The sequence below is a fragment of the Anguilla anguilla genome, chromosome 18 (genome assembly GCF_013347855.1).
Source record: "Anguilla anguilla isolate fAngAng1 chromosome 18, fAngAng1.pri, whole genome shotgun sequence".
Taxonomy (NCBI): Eukaryota; Metazoa; Chordata; class Actinopteri; order Anguilliformes; family Anguillidae; genus Anguilla; species Anguilla anguilla.
Window position 1 is genome coordinate 14,300,053 of NC_049218.1, and position 9,850 is coordinate 14,309,902.

At 46.7% G+C, this 9,850-nt stretch overlaps 1 long non-coding RNA gene across 1 annotated transcript; it reads left to right on the forward strand.

The window, feature by feature from the left end:
• Positions 1–3,361: 3,361 nt before the first annotated feature.
• On the forward strand, positions 3,362–5,404 carry LOC118217705. The gene is made up of 3 exons (XR_004763265.1): positions 3,362–3,435; positions 5,058–5,129; positions 5,244–5,404. It is a non-coding gene; the product is annotated as an uncharacterized LOC118217705 (long non-coding RNA).
• Positions 5,405–9,850: the final 4,446 nt, after the last annotated feature.

The window sequence follows — 9,850 nt, forward strand, 5'->3', positions numbered from 1 at the left end:
GGAGAGACCTTCCCCGAGGCAGAACAAAAGGAAACTTGCATACGGGAACTGAAAAGCTCAGATTTTTAAAAAAGGAAACGTGTGATTCAGAGAGACGGCAGGCTAGCGTACAGACAGGCGTGCAGCGCTCGCTCCCGGCGGGACACACCTGGGCTAACTCAGACGAGGAAGAAGGCCGCATGGAAGCGCTGAAACAGTGACGGTGCGCACACTCTGCCCGCCCAGCCTCACTCCAGACTCCGCAGCCGCGTGGCCACGCAGCCGGACTCTGGACTGCGCAGGCCAACGAGCGACAGGCAGCCGGGCCGCTTCGCCGCACCCTCCCCCCATCCCCCCATCCCCCCATCCCCCCTCAGGCTGCAGGCACAGGTGAGGCTGGCGCAGATGCTGCACACGCCACAGAGACCGGCAGGGAGCCGGTGACATTAAGGCACAGGACAGGAAATGACACGGGACAGGAAATGACACAGGCTTTCACATCCCGCCACCGGCTTCTACATACAGCACGCTTACACTCCGGGGTACCACTGCATTCACCCCCATAACGTCCTGGCCCAATGATTCAAATGCACCTCGAATCATTCTTCGAAAAGTGCATCGGTATTCGACATTTTAAGATTTAGTAAGCACTGTGAAATTAAACCCTGTTTCAACTGTCCTGACCGTGCATACACTCTCACTGGTTTATACCCTTTCAGTGAACCAGCCTAGGTGACCTTGGAAATCCCCCAAAGTGCTCTGTCCTCGTTGAGCCATGCTGGTAAGACCTGATCTGAGGTGAGCAGGCAGCGGCACCTGTGGGGTCTGCATCACCAGCCATGCCTGCAAGGCATCGCTATGGTAACACAATGTGAGATCCTTATGAGTACTCAAGCCCCTACACTGACACTTAACTAATATTCTGTACAGGGAGAATTAATATGTTAATGAGCACGGCAGAAGTGGTTTGGGAGAAAACAAACCTAAAATAAACCTGCAATGATCAACTCCCATACTCTGATTGGGGAGATCGCAGTTACTAAATGTCTCCAAAAAGTAAGTAAGAGGTCATTCTTGTTTATTTATTTCTTTATTTATTTATTTATTTATGGTACGATTATGGTGTGAACTGAAAGTCTCTCATATTGTGTCATTTAATACATTCTACATGCAGCTACAGCAGTCGGGCTATCTGTTGTTTGGATAAATTACATGTTTCTCCATGGCGAACTTACCATTTATGTATTTAGAAGGTCGCTAAATTAATTTCAAAGTAATTAATCTTATTTAATTGATTACTATTTTCGGGAATCAAATTATCGAATGCAATGCAATCACACTACACATTCAACAGGAAATTAAAAAGCGTAGCCAACACCAGTATCAAAATTACAACAATCTAAATTATTTACTGGTCCACACCGCTGCAAGAAACTTGCCCCCAACAGCACAACACATCCAAAACCCTGGCATCATCAAATCTCCACTACGCACGCAACACGCAAAGCCTCACCTGCATCACCAAGCTCATACGCATACGGGACACTGCGCGCTCTACTTCTAGCTACATAAATAAATCATTTCCTGCCAACAGAAAGATCGTCTCCATAAGTGTCAGCGCTTTGTTTCAGGCGGTTAATAAAATAATCTGTTTTGACGTCAGACATTTGACATACAGAAAGGCCAAAAACATCGTATGCGACGGTTTTAATAATAACAGAGCATACATTTGCGTCCTGTTTACCAACTTTCAGTTACTGTCAAGCAAACATATGGAATCCTAGCGTAGCAAACAAAATAAGTAAAATAAAAAAAAAACGTGAGAACTTTCAAAGTCTATGTGCAAGACACAAGTTACAATCCAAGTGTCAAAGTAGGCTACTCGAAACCAATATGCGTGCTCTGCCTGCTCGTGATATATATCAGATTTAATCGTTTTTAAAGAACAGTGTTGACACGTGTATGGGTACCGTACGTTTCAAGCACACATTAGGCTACAATAATAGCGAAATTAAATTCACCTTCTCTTGGTTTAGTGGGACAGTATTCTATTAATAGTGTACCGTGTTCCAGCCACGGACTCACTCACCCAAACTGCCGGCGAAACCGTCCATTTCGGGAGGAAATATCCGAGCAGACACGAGGAGCTATTCCTGCAGTTGTTGGTCGCTTGGAGTTCCGTCCTATTTAGTCGACGAGAACTGGAGAAACACTCGTCTGTATCCAGACAGGCGAGTAAGAGGCTTCACGAGGACTCCTCTCGCTCGCGGTCGGCCGCTTTCGTGGTACCGGGCGACTGCCGAGTTGCAGTAAGTCTCTGTCCGGGCTATGCAACGCTTCTCTGGGACGCTCGCTCGCTTTCTCTCGCAGTACTCCGCTATCGCGCGCCTCTGCCAAGAGAGGGAGGGTATGTACTGCTCAGCTTTCGCGTTTCCGACTCCGCCTGCTTTGGCACATAGAGTTTCCCCCGGCGCAGTGAGCTGACTGGTTGAAACTGTAAGCATCTCACAGATACATCTGTTTATTTCAACTGGTAGACGCGGGTTTATTTGCGAGGGGGGTTTCCCTGTCTAACGCCCCAAAGCATCAGGAGCATGTTTCGTCTTTAGAAACACGATGGAAATAACTTTTATCTGTTGCTGTTGCTGTGCGGATCGGCACCATAGTGGAATACAAACATTTTGCAGCTATGCGCCAGGTCCTCATAGAACGGGCATGGAAACAATGGCGATGTGTGGGACACGTGCCAGCATAACTCTGGGTCCTTTTTCCATTTGTCAAATTTAATAAATGTTTAGGGTAATATGAACATAAGGAGACCCACTTATGACGCACCTTTATTGACCTAAAAGGTGAAACACCATTATAACACAGAACAAACATCGCTGTTGCCAATCATATTTAAATTTCACATTTGTAGTTAGGCTATTACTGATAACTCAGGGTCCTCACGTCCGGCAGCTGTGCTTCTACTGGCGGCTTCGGGTGCGCATGAAACTTTACGCGGACAGCGTCGTGCCACCATGGTTGCGCGAACCCCAACTGTCAGTCTCGGCCTTCAGTGCTGCCCCTTGTGGTGCTGATTATCGTTGCAAGAGACGATCCTATGAATAGAGAAAAGTGATAACCTCAGCGAGTTTCGTAGTAGAGGGGACTGTGTTGCCCTCCACAATGAAGCAAGTACTGTGGAACATTAGACGTCACTGCTTAATAGTTTATAATTCACAGCAATTATAAAAAGGAACTCACAACAAAGCCACTTTGACATTTTTTCACTGTTTGACATTTAGCAGACCCTCTCATCCAGTGCGACTTACTCAGATTACATTTTTACTTGCAGTCCATTTATACAGCTGGATATGTTGCTGAAGCAGTCCCCCCCCCCTTTTTCCCTCTCACTCTGTAGGACAGGAACTTACTGAAAACCAGAATGTCTGAGTTGGGCCCAAGACCACGGTATGTGTTTTAACATAGTTCCCCCCCCTCCCCATATAAATCAAAATAAAATAAACATTTTACACTTTCATCATATCCCTTTGGCTAGAGGGAGGTAGGGGTGTTGTCATGGGATGGCTGGATTGGAGGGGGGAAACCGGTTGTTACACGCAATAAAATAGGGCATTGTATATGTTTCACGATCTCCCTTCTTCAATATAAAATATGATTTCAAAAAGTATTGACTTGTGTCAATTTGGGGTTGTTGGGGAGCATAGTCAGCTTCAGGCTACTAGCTGTTGGTGAAGGGTTACACCCGACTGTGAGAGCCAAATTCTGACCCTGCCAGGCAGCCTTGATGTCTCATTGTCTGAAGCCTTGCCTGGAGACTGAGGGTTTCAGTTAACAGGGTATTCCCCCCAGCTCACCATACAGAAGGTACTCCACTAGTGAATCTGCAGCTGCAGTCTGCCTGCACGATCAGCGAAAGAACTGCTGTCCTCCAGTGCAATGGCTGCACGGCTCCAAGGGACAGAAATGCATGCTCTTCCGCGCTCTCCAAAGTTTGCGTAAGATGACATCTCAAAAGGGACAGGCTTACAACTGTGATTGCAGAAAACTCATAAAGATTCTACGATTGGAAAACTGGGGAAAAGGGAAGAAAAGGGGATAATTAAAAGTTAGCCACCATGCTATAGAAGTGTCAATCTTTTATTATTTGCTAAGCCAGAACCATTTTATTTCCTCTGTATCATTATTATATATTTGCTTGCCAAACACCCTAACAGGGGAAACATTAGAGTGCAGATAGAAATGCAATGTATATTACATATTATTGTGTTCAGTATATGGTTGGCAAGTCAGTGCAATAACAGAAAACTAAAAAGCAAAGTTGAGAATTATAAGAAACAATTTTTGTGGATATAACAAGTATGGCCAGAGTTAAACTGCCCTAGATTAAGATTAAACAAAACAATGACAAACTATGAATGAAACAAAAAAAAAATGAATTGAATAATAAAATTGAAATGCAAATTTTAACGTTCAGGTTCAGGAGTGCATTTATGTCAGTGACAACAACCGATTCTTGAGACTATGTCAGATATGTAATGTGTGTGACACCATAAACGGCATCATTTCCGTCAGGCACATTCAGTGAAAATCTCTCTACATTAAGTCCATGTCAGGAACAATGGCTATTTTGCCATACGCAGCTTTTGGCCACACTTCTGTTTTTGACAGAGAATCGTGTGAGAGGTCACGATGAATGGGCACTTGGGCTAACTCAGTTCAGACAGAGGGGAACTGTTCCTTACTCAGAAACGGACAAAATGCTATTCTCTGCTAGGGTCCTGAGAAATTCAGAGAGGCCGTATGTGCTTGTGTCGGGGAAGAAGGGGGGCATCTGGTCGTCTTAAGATGGAAGAGAATTAAAATAGTGTTGTCGGCTTCTATCATTCAGGACGATGTGCCCCGAATCACCCTCTGCTTCCTGGCAGCCCAACCGCACCCCCCACCCCCCACCCCCCACCACCACCACCCATATAATAAAGAAAAACAAAGCTCCTTTTATTCCAGCCTCTTGAAGGATGGAAATGAGAATGAAGCAGGACAAGTGAAATCTTTCTTACTCCGTCCTCCAGAAAGGACAGACGTGGAGCGGCGGCCTGTGGTTGCAGAACGCGGGGTAATGATTTTCTTCAGCTCCACGGGCGGTGAGTCATCGAGCAGCCCACGTGCTCGGTGTGAGCTTCACGCATGAGTGCCTCTTTCCGCATTCTTACCCAAACCGTCTGAATTCTCAATGTTTCTTTTTGTTTCGGTGGCAGATGGGGCTCATCCTGTCCGTGTCAGAGGCTTCCTGTCATGTCCAGATGTGGCTCAAAGGCTGGGGCCTCCAAGGGTAGGACGGAGTCTGAACATGTGGAGATGTCTGAACATGATTATTCTTAAAGCGCCACTAGAGGGCAGCAGTTCCACTGTTAATTCAAAAACCTTTAAGACTTTAATAACATGAAAAATTGGAAAGGAACATCTGTCCTGCTTCTGTGTATTGTGATTATTTCTCTTTGACACAAAAAAATAATTTCAAAGTAATATTATACCTGCATCTGTAAGCCTGCTTGTGCCAACTGTGGTAAAAGTTTTGATGTCCCTTTGTAAGAAAAGGGGCTCCCCCTAGCGGGTAAAACACTGCATTTAATAACTAATAACTTTTTTTTTTTTTACATTTATTTATTTATTTATTTGACAAGTAGACCTGTTCAGTCAGGGCATAAGTCAGTTGGCTTAAACATTGTACACTGTTGGTAAGTGGACACCTGAAACTGTAACAAGGAAACCACAAGCTCTAAGCTCACCACACCCTGGTGGGCTAAAGCTAGTTGTGCCCCTCAGGTCTAGGCTGTGAAGCTAAATAAATTATTTATGTTTCAATTTATATGAACTGACAAAAATTTAAAATGATGCATGACAGCATGACAGCATAAGAGCAACCAATGGCATTAAGGACCTTTTCTGTCATTTTGACAACACGTCTACTGCATAACCTAACTACTGCGCTGGCAGAACACACAATGGACAAACTGAACTGAGAGAGCCTCCCCTGCCCTCATTCATGCATTCATTCATAGATGGCCTGCAATGTGCTACCAATAATATGAAATTATTACAAAAAAAAATGAAATAAAATGGCAACAAGCGCAAAGACCTCTGAGGACACAAAACAAAAGTTAATGGAGGCCTTTGTCCTTCATGGTACCCCTTCATCCAGAACAGCTCAACTGCTGCTAGCGTTGCTGCTACCGCTAGCACTGATTAATGGCAGCAGCATTAATACTGGCAGTAATTGCAGTGGCTATAATAGCTGTGGACACAACCAGCAGCTGTTCGTACACGCTGAAAGGCCAGTTCATGCGATCAGAGTTCGCTGGGCATGTTTTCATAACCTCATTATAACTGTATTTTTATTTTTTTTTTGCTGTTGTATTAATTGCCCTGGAGTTCCGCTGAAAGATTGCAATCGTTCTCAACTATGTTTTCATTTCATGCAGTGTGGAAAATGAAAGAGAGGAGAGGAATGGGTAGAAGCAGGAATAGAGGGGGTGGAGGTTGAGGGATGTGTGGGGGGGGTTGGAGGGGGGTGATTTCTGTGGCAATGATAATTCCACTGCCAACCCCCCCACAATATTACAATATACCAGGGGTGGGCAAATTCGTTCCTTTAGCGTTGGTGTATATGCAGGTCTTGTTTCCACAATTTACTCTAGCTAAATGAGCTAACTGGCTGTACACAGCAATGCTGTTTCACTCATAGATTAAATCACAGTAAAACTGCCTTCATCTGTAATTCATGCGCTTATAAAGAAATGTATCTAAAATGTCAGATGGTGTAAATGTTAGGGCTGTTTAAGTAATGAAGGCCAGAAGTTGGCCGGAAAACCAGAATCAGATACAGCCCGCATTGCCCACTTTGGCAATATACAGTGCCTTTGGTTTCTGCAGCAAAATATATTTTGTACCAGTAGGTGGCACTAGATGTTCACTGATGATTTCAGTGTCCTGTCCACTATTTTGACTTAGTAACTACAGTGCTGTGCATTTGAAGCTGGTTGGAGCAGAAAGCCCCAGGTGTGCACAGGTAGCATCCTGGCAGTGCTGAGTCGGCAGTAATGGTTTAATATGGGGGGTGAAGGGGGGGGGGGGGGTGAGGAGGAGGCTGTGCCTGGTTGCCGCTTCCCTGGGCTCAGCGTTCTCTGTGCCCGTCCAATGGGGAGCACTCCCAGAGTTCTGAGTTTCCTGCCCCCACAGCCTCCCTCTGTCTGTCATTTCTCTCACTCCCATTTCAGCTGGACTCCTGACCACACCCCCACCCCCCTCCCCCTTCCCTACCAACCGTCTCACTGGCCCTCCTCTGGCCCCGCCCCCAACATGCCCTGCGCGCCCAGCGCCCCTCGAGTGTGCCGCGGCGCTGAGAAGCAAAGTGCCCCCTCAGCTCCGGGCCTCGCCCCCCTCCACCCCCCCTCTGGGCTTGTGCCTGGGGGAGGAGGCCCCGCGGACGTGCTGAAAGAGCCACATTAGCGGGGTGAGAGATGGAGCAGAGATAGATGAGGGGGCAGAATGGAGTCATTAAGGAAGTGCTGATGGAGGAGCCTGGATTACCGGGGGGGAGGAGGGGGGAACAGCCGCGCTTAAAGCACAGGCCCCCTTCACTGCCTCCGGCGTTTGTATATGCGTTTAGAGGGAGAAGAAACCAAAAGCTTTTACCACGGCGCTGCTTACACAAACCAACAAACACACATTCCCACCGGTTTCCAAACTCAATAAATAACCTCAGCATTAAAACGCCTGATGTGTTTAGAATTTGACAGTTTTTTTTTTTGTATGAGAAACAGGGCCGTTTAGTCTTGCCGTCGGCCACAGAAGGGCTGCGTGGGAACAGATCGTTATCACCCCCCTGCCCCCTACCCCATTCTCATGTGTTCTACATGTCTGGCGCACACTCCTCGTCCCGCCTGCGGCAGTGTAGTATAGTGGGTAAGGAGCTGGTCTTGTAACTTAAAGGTCACAGGTTCGATAGTAGGTAGCCAGGTAGGTAACCTGCATTGCTTCAGTGTATATCCAGCTGTAAAAATGGACACAATGCTATGTAAAAACTTGTGTGAGTCGCTCTGGATTAGAGTGTGTACTGAATGCTCGTGATGTAATGTTCGGGGCAGAGTGTTCAGTGAGAGGCTGAGAGAGAGAGGGTCACTCTAGTGTGAAAGAGCTCCCCCGGTGTGGGGAGCTGGTAGGTTATCGTGAGCCAGTCTAATAAAGGCAGACTAATACTAGGTCTTAAACCTCTGAATACACCACCGGATTACCAGAGCAACCAGGAAACCGCCTGAATTCAAGTGATGAACAGTGATAGAGGTTCAAAGAAATTGAGATTTTAAATCCTGGCATGAAGGCCTAATAAAGGATAATGGGAAATATCCATGCAAGTTTGTCTTGGCTTTGTCCATTGTCTCGTGACTGGTTTCCAATACATAAAAAATATTGTAATAAAATGTGTGAATTTACAACATTGTGCCACTAGATGGCGAAAGAGAGCTACCGAATGGCAGAGTGGGACCCGTGGGATAGTTCTTATGGTGCGCTGCTCTGTAGTCCGTCCTGCCCTGCGTCACCGTGCAATGCTGACACGCTTTCCCCCACCCTCGGCCCCCTAAATGTCCCAGGCTCTGTCCGGAGGCTAACCATTTCACTACTCGTATGGTCACTTCCTCCCTGCTTCTCTCCATTCCTCCCTCTCTCCCTTCCATTCACTCCTTCACTGCTTCTCTGCTCACCACCACTCCCTTCCAGCCACTCCTGGTGTTGCTATGACAACACAAGGTGGACAGGTCCTGGTCCCGCCTCCCTTGCGCTCAGCCCCCTCCGTTGTATCAGTCCAAATTGATCTGACAAATCGAGGGGCATAAAAAGATGGACGGCAGGTCCTTTATTCGTTCTTTTGCGCTAATCTGGAAAATGTAAATTTCCACCACAAACGCGTTTTTGGTATTTGATTATTGGCTAACTGCTCCCAGCTGTTTTGTAGAGTCGACGGTCTAAGGAGAGCCCAGGCGCTGACAATTGGGTGAAGCTAGAAATACGAATTAGCGGGTCTGTTTATAAGTTAAAGATGTGACCCTCATTTTAAACAACGGAAACCTCAACACAAAGAATGACATAAGGCGCCCTGTATGTAACAAACAGCGCTGCAGTCGGACGCTCCTCAGAGGCTAATCTTGGCCTGCCAGCATGCAGTGCATTAAAAGTCTTGTCTTAATGAAACCAGCCATTGTGGCAAGGTGGTTAATTACGTAGGTGTGAGGTGATTGGTCCCCCTCTCCCCTTCTGTGAGGTAAACGTAATGTCTGATTTGTCACAGGTGAGAATTTGACAGTGAGCACTTCGCTCAGCAGTGGTTAGGTTCAGCATTTCATTCAGGACATTGAAGCGTTGGGTTAGATGTGTTAACATCCGTGCAGTTGGGTTGTGGGTCAGTGATAATTGAAATACTTCATTGTTTCAATTTTTTGTGAGGTATCAAAGTTTTTCTGTGTAGCCAGGCTATTTTGTGGCTTGTGGACACACGGAAAAGTCTGTGTGTGGTCAGTTAAACTGCAGTGGGTCTTGACAGTGTGAGTAGGGGCATTGAGTTCTTCATTAATATGGGCCACCAACCCCCCAATATCATCGCCTCCTCCCCCCGCCTATCATCTGAGCCGTGACCTTCGGCCCATTACGCTGTATGATCAGGGGACAGGAAATGAGGAACGGTCAGATGTTCACTTGGAAGGGAGGAGGATGGTCTGGGGGGGGGGGGGGGGGGAGAGACCAAAGCGCCGTGCGGGACACACACGCGGTCACACTCCCCCGACCCCTGATGAAAGTCCCAGCCAGACCG